The sequence below is a fragment of the Eublepharis macularius genome, chromosome 5 (assembly GCF_028583425.1).
Source record: "Eublepharis macularius isolate TG4126 chromosome 5, MPM_Emac_v1.0, whole genome shotgun sequence".
NCBI lineage: Eukaryota > Metazoa > Chordata > Lepidosauria > Squamata > Eublepharidae > Eublepharis > Eublepharis macularius.
This window is the reverse complement of record NC_072794.1, coordinates 84,928,982-84,938,537: the sequence shown is the minus strand read 5'-3', so window position 1 is coordinate 84,938,537 and position 9,556 is coordinate 84,928,982.

Below are 9,556 nucleotides of genomic sequence, written 5' to 3'. Positions count from 1 at the left end.
CATCTGTCACATGTGCCAATGAATTAGTTATGAGAGGAGCAAAGGCAGATTTAGTATCGAATAAGGGATGTTTGTCATTCCCCTACCTCTGCAAATTCCTTGTATGCCCTTTTGATGATGATGATGATGATGATAGTGTGCATTTAGTGCACTTAATACCATTAACCAAAAAAAAGGAGTAAGTGCCCTTAGCCTTTGGACTGGGTAAGGGCCTATTTGTGGGCTAGTGGCTCCTGTTGTGCTTATATGTAGCTAGAAGTGATTGTGCATTAAAAGAATCACCTTGTAAGAAATAAAAATTAACAAAGGTGACTTGGCAAACAGCACTGATCTGAGGCTCACCCCCTCCCCCCAGCAATGAAACAGGTTCTGGCCAACAGTATCAAGGGGGGGGGAGACGTGCCATGAAAACAAACATTTCAATGGGATATGTTTAAAAATTAACTTCCTACAACAGTACATAACGTACATAACTTTCTCCACGTGTACATATGTTACAACGAATATTTTTTAATTCTGAAAATATCATTAATGGACACTCACCTGTTCGGTAACTACTTGCATCTTGATCCAGGAAAGATGATCTATGCTCAGGCACGGCTCTCCACGTGTGTACCACTTGCTGGATCAGTAACCATTAGCCTAAGTGGACTGTACATCTGAATACAGACGTCTATCGCACAACGTTGGTTAAGTGGATGTGCATTTGAATAAAGACATATGCAGAGCTGTGCTGGATCAGACCAGTGGCCCATCTAGTCCAGCATTCTGTTTCACACAATGGCCAACCAGTTTCCTTGGAGGGTCAACAAACAGGACATCGAGGCCAAGGGCTTCCCCTGATGTTGCCACCTACCACTGGTATTCAGAAGTTTGCTGCCTCTGAATGTGAATGTCCCTTTAGTTATTGATCCAGAGGAGTTAGCCGTGTTAGTCTGTAGTAGCAAAATCAAAAAGAGTCCAGTAGCACCTTTAAGACTAACCAATTTTATTGTAGCATAAGCTTTCGAGAACCACAGTTCTCTTCGTGAGATGCATGGAGGGCAGAAAGAAACTGGTCAAATATGGAGGAGGAGAGGAGGGATGTAAACAACTCCTTTGATATGGAGATGCAAACAGCTCCTTTTGATGTGGGGATCAGTTTGCTTGTGTAAAGGTCCAAAGGAGTTTGCCGCATTAGTCTGTAGTAGCAAAATCAAAAAGAGTCCAGCACCACCACCAAGACCATACAATTCCACTGCAGCACAAGCTTTCGATAACCACATAGGGACTATGAATGGTTATCTCATTATCACAGGTAACTGATTTCATTTACATAGGCGGGGTCAGGGAGAGTCCAGTGGCACCTGACGTGGGCTTTCGAGGACCACAGTTCTCTTTGTCAGATGCATCTGGCGGGGAGGGCTGTGGTTATCGAAGGCTTGTGCTGCAGTGGAATTGTATGGTCTGGGTGGTGGTGCTGGACTCTTTTTGATTTTGCTACTACAGACTAACGCGGCAAACTCCTTTGAACCTTTACACAAGCAAACTGATCCCCACATCAAAAGGAGCTGTTTGCATCTCCATATCAAAGGAGTTGTTTACATCTCTCCTCCTCCCCTCCCCTCTCCTCCTCTATATTTGACCAGTTTCTTTCTGCCCTCCATGCATCTGACGAAGAGAACTGTGGTTCTTGAAAGCTTATGCTACAATAAAATTGGTTAGTCTTAAAGGTGCTACTGGACTCTTTCCTTTAGTTATTGATGGACATTTCTCCATGAATCTGTCTAACCCTAAATGTACACCTGAATATATATTTTAATTCATATTCTTGTGGAACTAGTCATGCAAAAAACTATGCACAACTGGCCAAGCCATTTGTCATTAAGAAGTTCACTCTCTCTGTTCTCCACATTATAATTTCTTTTACACTTGTACTGCTTTATCCAAAGAGCATGTCATGCCACTGAATACCACAGGATGGTGCCCTGTACAATCAAACCCACCACCGCTGTTAACAATGTGAAGTAAAGCTGGTGGGTAGATAGAAACTTTTAGCAGAGCTATGGAATGTAATCCCTGATCATGTATCTCTCTACAGCGGCCTACAGCAAGGTATGGTGGCGATCTTTTTGACTTAGAGGATTGGAAGTCCCCTGAAGAATTATCTAATTAAATCTGCCACATCAGCCTTGCATATACTATACACGTAGGATACCTGTTGTATTTCTTTTGCTCACAGGAAAAATCTAATACTACTTGTTACTCAGAATCTTAACTTTTTCACTCTTCTGTTAGTTCCTGTGTTAATAAGGAACTCACAATGGAGAAGAATTCACACAGAGACCCAATGTGGTGTAGTGATTAGAGTGCTGGATTAGGATCAGGGAGCCCCCAGGTTTGAATCCCCACTCTGGTGTGGAAGTTTGCTGGGTGATCTTGGGCCAGTCACTCACTCTCTTTCTCGCCCTACTTTATAGAATTATTGTGAGGATAAAATGGAGGAGAGGAGAACAATGCAAGATGCTTTGGTTCCCTACTGGAGAGAAAGGTGGGAAATTAAGTAAGTAATAAATAAATAAAAATGTTCTACACAGATGGCTGCTTACTATGCATAGAACCTTTGTGTCAGGGGAGAGCTTTGAGTTCTTTTTCTGGACACATCTGGTTGTCCAGTGCTGCAAACAGACTGGTAGGCTAGTGGAACATTTGGTCTGATAATTCTTACATATTTGAGGACTTAACCAAGCCCATGTCAAGCACTTTAAAGTCCCATTCATTTCAATGTGAAAGATTAGTATGTGTTCAAACCATTCCAAATGAAATAAATAGGATTTAAAAAGTACTTAGCTTAGACCCGATTGTGTCTTTAGTTACCATCTTCTTTGCATTAACCCTTTAAATGTTGATATTTGCCTCTTAAGCTGCATCTTTCTAGGCTAAACATGATCTCTGTGAAAACTATTACACAGCAATATCTGTGTCTTTCAGGCATGCAACATCCCTTCAAACAATGACAGTCTAATATATAATTTAGCATTAGGTTAATCCAAGTGAAAAGACAAAATTTCTCAATCCAAAACCAGATTTTAACAATTCAGGAGGAGCAAAAGGTGACACCCAATATGCAAATATTTAATCCTCAATAGAATAAAATACAGTTGGATATATCAGACTCAAAGTTCCCATGCAGAAAAGTTAGTCATGCTCACATCCCTTTAAAATTAACAGATAAATTACTTGCTGCTAACATCTCATTGCTGTTAGTAGCCAAAATGGCATCGTAGTTGGAGTGCTGGATTAGTATCGGGGATACCTCATTTAAATTCTCCTAGGTGATCTTAGTTCTCTGCCTAATTCACTTCACAGGGTTATCATGAGGATGAAGTGGGGGAAGGAGAATCAAAATAACACAGCCCTGGAAAGAAGGGTGGGATGAAAATCAAATAAATTCCAATAGGACTTAAGCATTACTAACTTTTGTTAGGCAGGGGGCCATATATTGTATTCAACAAAAGTAGAAGCCGTATAACTTCCATGCCAATTTATTATTGTGTCCTAGGTACAAAGTGGGCCATCAGACAACAGTTAAGGAGAAGGAAGGACAGAATGAGGTAAGGGTGTGTGTGTTGGTACTGAAGTCTAAGAAAGGACAGGAAAGGATGGCACACCTTTCAGCCTGGCTTTGCATAATCCCTACATCCTCACAGCCTTGACAGATGTTGCTTTTATATTTTCAAGCTTCTTTCAAAAGTGGGATCATGGCCATATTCAGAATACTACACCTCTCATAGTGTGCAAATGGAGTGATGCAGCACAAGACTACTTAATGTACTAATAGATCATCATATACGCACTTACAGCTATGTTAATGGGACACAGATTTACAGTGTGAGAACAACTTGCCCTCACACCTACAGGAGCTTCAGAAACACATGATTAGGCATCTCAACTACTCAGAGGATGACAAACTGTTCGTGAGTCAACAATGTGACTGTGAGGCACGAAAGGTCAATTCTATTTCAGGCTGCATTAACAAGAGCACACTACTGGCCAGTCTTCAGAAGGAATTGTATTATATTTTGTGTCTCACTTGGCCCTGTTTGGAGTGTTGTGTTCAGTTCTGGACACCACAACTAAAAGATGTTGTCATTGGACAGGAGTCTCAAGGAGAACATGAGAAAACTCTACGGCTATGGATGTGTTCAGCACTTGATTTCTAAAAAGATATGTGCTAAAACTCAATGTCTGCTATTTTCAAGTTTCCTTGTTGCTAATCTCTGACATGCTAATTCTGTAGCAGAGAAGATCTCCCCATGTAATACCCAGGGACTAGGCCAGCTATGCTGCCAGGCAGATAGTTTTGGATGGGGTATGTGTGGAGTAATTTTATTTAAATTGTTGTCTGCATTTGCTTAGGCTAAGAAAAGTGTGTATTTATTTATTGCCTTTTTATCACACCCTTCCTTCAATGAGCTGTAGGTATTGCATTCCTCCCTTTTACCCCCACAACAATCTTGTAGGTAGATTAGAAAGAATGCTTGACCAAGGTCACCCAGTATGTTTCATGGTGAGTGGGGATTTGAACCTGAGTCCTGTCCAAGTGTAGGATGAACAGTGATAAAAGTGGATTAGGCAGTTCAGTAGATTTTACATACTCATAGGGATCCCTCCCCCACAGCTACACTCATGTAACTCACAAGTAGCAGTACCTAGGAGCTTACCAAACTGGATGTTGTTTCATCCTTACAACTGTGTACATCATAATGGCTGGTCTCAGTTTTTGTTTCTGTATCTGAGCAGCTTTAGAAGTTCTATGAAAGAGAGTGACAGAGAGCCAAACTAGACGAGATGAATTACACGAGGTCATGAGAGTGTCTAGAATTATGTCCCTATCTGCCCATGTCCATTTTACCTCTGATGAACATGTGTCCTGTAGCCCTAGTCCGTGCATGTCGGGTAACTGGTGTAGTTGCAGTTCCGAGTATCCATAGTCATAATCAGCAAGTCGCCATTGCAGAGTGTCGATTTTGAGCGGCTTCTACTTCCCTCTCCCCTCTTTTTGCCCTTAGATCTGTCTTAAACTCAAACTGTTTTGCTTTTAATCTGGCAAGTTTTAAATTCTCCCATTTTCTAGTTGACACTGCCGCCTCCCTACTCCTTCCTATACCCTCCTTCCCTCTTAACTTCCTCCTCCTCTTCATACAGCATCTTTGGTCGGGATAAGGAGGAGGTGGGAAGAAAGATCGTGGCAACACAATTAAGTATCTGAGCAAAACTTCAGAAACATGCCTGATACATGAACCTGAAAAGGACCGGGGGGGGGGGTTGATATTCTCCAGTTCAGTTCGGCAACATAGAGCAAATTGGGTAAAATTCGGCCATTGTTTCCAATGGGAAATGCGATTTGGGGCTTTCTGGGGGCCTGGGGGGGCATTTTAGGAAAAAACGGGGTGGCTGAAGGCACCTTCTTTGGGAGGCTCTAAAATGACCTTCCCAAGGTCCAAAATCCACCAAATTTGCAGGGGAGCTAGTCCTATCTGTCCCCTAAAGATCCCCCAAGTTTCAGGGAGAATCGACCCTAGAAAAGGCATGAACTATGGGTTTCCCCAGTTCCCATCAAATTTTTCCTCTCAATAGGAGCAAATGGAGTGGCAGCTTTGTTGGGGACCCAAAAATGACTCCCCAAGGTCCATGCTCCCTGAAAATTGGTCAGGGTCTTTAGAGGACAGTTAGAAGTAGGTCCCCCGAAAATGTTGTAGATTTATTTTGCAAAATGCCACCCCCATCTCCCTGGATAGCCCTCATAGTTTTCCCTATAGGTAATAATGGCGATCGGATATGGCTGGGGACAAACAGGCAGGAAACAATTGCTTCTGGCTGACAGCAAGAAACACTGCCGCAGCTCCTGAAGTGGGGATTGCCTACCTCCCTTTGCATTGATGCCCCCCCTTCCTGGCAGCCCAAGCTGCAAGATCCCAGCAGAGGTGTGGGATCATAGTACCCCCCACAGGAAACCCAGCGTTCCCCCCCACCGATATGTCCAGTTGAGTAAACAAGTCTCCCTCTCAGAAAAACTACAGAGGAAGGTTTGAGCATACGCGAAGAGAAGGTGCATCATGGGATACCATCTCATCTGGGAGGAATGAGGAAGAAACATGCCAATCCAAGCACGGGATCGAGTGCAGAGTAGCTGCAGTGTGCAAGTGAACAGGAAAGTAACGGGGAAACGTGTAAGTGTGTTGACATGCTCTACATGTGTAATTTGTCTCATGTAGTTTGGCTCTGAGAGTGTGCTACAGAGTTGTGATTCGACATCACTCACCTTCACTTATTTGGCAACTCAAACTGAGACTTTGCATCTTCCTCTGAAAAGAGATGGGTGTGCTGTCTCTTCATCTACAGCATATGCATACTCCCTGAGGATGGGGTTGAGGAGGAAAGGGAAAATGTACCACCTCATCTCTGAAATGTTTAAGTCATGCATGGGATGAGGAAATGCTGCTCACGTGTGCTTCCTGTCCCCCATTTCCTTAGTATTCTCAGAGCTGTTCCAGCTTTATTGGGAAATGTGGATGCAATGTTTCACTGGAATGCCAGAAAATTCTGCCAGTATCACTACCAGCTTCTTCCCACTTCCATCACTATGTGAGAAGTGAGACAGAAATTTCAGCAACAGCAGGATATGGCTAGTAGGCATGAATGTGAGCATGTGTGAAGAAGAGCAGGTCAGAATTTCACACTCCAGAGGATCGGGTACAGTGACTGGCTGACTACAAGGCCCAGAAGCTGCAGGACAGTGGAGCAGGGAGAACCATTTACACAAATATTTTACCTCAGGTGCTACAGTTTTGAAAGAAGACCTGAGATGCTGTAGTTAGAGTCTCCTCCCACACCTTAAAATTTTGCCCTGTTTCTCAAGATGTTGCCCTGTCTTGGGAGTTGTCAGTGGTAGCCACTGACCCTCATGATCTGTTTTAGAAGGCATTAGCTACCAAAACATCCTGGCATGAGCTCTGGCTTCCTTTCAACCTGTTCATTCGCTCTCCCTCCCTGCCTGCTTGTTCATCCTCATTTTGTTGTTCAGCCTACTGCAATGTGATCTAGTACCACCCATCCCCCCACAGCTACAGAGGAAAGCAGCTGAAACATTTCCTAGGCTGGTGGTGTCACTGACTTGATTCAGTGCCAGATCAGAGGAGGGGGGGGGCACACAGGCACATAGAAGGAGAGGGAGGGGCAGACCAGCAAAGAAAGCAGCATGTCCCTCTTCAGGGACTGGAGTGGGTTACTTTGCCCCCAGGCCAGCAGCATAGTGCATCCCAAGGAGAATAATTCTATATCCCTAACACATAATAAACCCTTCTCTAAGTCATAAGCCATCAGGAGCACATACCGCCCCCCCCCACCCACTTGACAAGGTTGTAAAACAAGCACTTCACGAAGTGGGAGGCGAAAGAAAGGTCCTTATCAGATCTTAAATGAATGACACTCTGCTGATCTTAAATAACAAGCACATGTAAATCAAACAACAGTAACTGAACATTTCCCTTAAAGCTGGATTCTGGAACCATTGAGGGTTTGTCCATTTAACCATTTTTGTTAGTCTTCCTTGCATTTTATTTTACACCAGTTGCTGAGCTAAGACACTTGCTTAGCCTGGCTGTGCAAAGCCCTTCTGTGACCTCTGATAGTTGAATTCATTTGGACACAAAACACTTCCAACAGTTTGGGTAAGGAGTACAAGCATAGAACACATAAGGGCTTGGGTTTGGGGGGGGGGCACCTCATACATTTCCCTGTATCCCTTCTCTAGACTATTTCCTCTTTCTCTTTGCTTGGTTGCCTCAGTATCCTCTCTCCTTTCTCTGCCTTCTTCTCTCCTTCCCATACACCCAGCCACACATTTACCTTTTAGCTGCCTCCCTCCAATCTTCAGCTTTATTTATAATTTACTTCATTTATACACCCTTTTCCCCACTGGGAAACCAAAGCTGCTAACATCATTTTATTCTTATCCATATTATCCTCAGAAGAAATCTGAGGTAATTTAGGCAAATATTGGCCCAAGGTCACCCAGCAAACTTCCATGGCAGAGTGAGGAATCAAATCTGAGTTTCCCCAGGTCTTAGTCTAACACTCTAACTCACCACATTAAGTCTCAACTTTTCTTACTTTCCTCCCCCTGGCAACCTCTCCCTGGGAAAAGTGCAGCCAAGTCGCAAAAGTTGTGTGGTTCCTCACATGCGTACTCGCCCCCCCCCCCCCCCGGGCAAGTGCTGTGAAACATGGGAGCGTTTTTGGGCTGGCACAATTATGTTGCTCCTGGGAAGTGACATTGTTGAGCTGCCCCAGGAGCACACCCAAGAAGCCCATTCCTGCACCTTTCCCCGCTGCTGACCAAGTAAGTGGTGGCAGGGAGGTGGAGGGTGGAAGAAGGAGATCCCCTGCCCCTACTGGGGGAAAGGCATCCCCTACTTTTAGATGAGTTGTATGGTGGCCACTGGAAGGCCTAGTCTATTCATGCAAGTTACATGATGGGTACTGCTGGGCCCAGGAGAGTTGCATGCTAACAAATAATCCAGTAGCCACCACTAGACCTGGGTGAGTCATGCAAATCACATGATAGCAAGTTGCCCAGTGAGTTGCCCACTGGATGCTACTAGGGCTGGCCCTGATGAGTCCATCCTTCAGGACATGGGGTAAGGGAAGTAAGGATGGGCTGAAAGGCCAAAAAAGCCCTGGAAAGTGCCGTTTTCCCTCCCACTGAACTTAGCAACTTCAGTTGATGCAGAATGCCATTGCTCAGTGAATATCAGGAGCTACGTGGAGCATACATAATAAACCCATTCTGCAGTTACTCCCATTTTGCAGTTATGAGTAACAACACAGTTACTGAGTTCAGTTCAAGGTATTGGACCGTCATATTTTCAAGACTGTCTGTCCTCCTATAGTTGACCCTGATTAGGGGTATCAGTTCCCCAGTGGAGGTGGGGGATCTCCTGCTCCCACTCTCTGCCCCCCACTCATCTGGCTGGCAAGGGGGGGAAAGGTACAGGAATGGGCCTTCCAGGCACACTCCCAGGGTGATTTGACAACATGACTTCCCAGGAGTGATGCCGTCATGCTGCCCCAAGAGCGCTCCTGTGCTTTGCAGAGAGCTGATTTGGGCCCCAAACAGCCCCTAATCTGTGGATTTAAGGATCCATACCTAGGGCTATATTAATTGGATATAACTAGGGTTGCCAGTCCCCCTCTGGTGGTGGGGGTTCCCCCACTCCCACCCTCCACCTCCTGCCCCCGCTTACCTGGCCGCTGGGGGAACATGCCTCCCGGGGTGTGCAGCAGGGCATGCTCCGGCAGCAGGGCATGCTCCTGCATGCTTCTGTAGGCTGATTTTGGCATGCTCCTGCAGCAGGGCATGCTCCTGCATGCTTCTGTAGGCTGATTTCGGCCCAAATTGGGCTGCTGTGGAGTGCAGGAACACTCCAGGGCCCATCGTGCCACTCCGGCAGCTCTCCCTCACTCCAAAGTGGCATGATTCGGGCCCAATTTGACTCAAATCCAGCCCAATTCC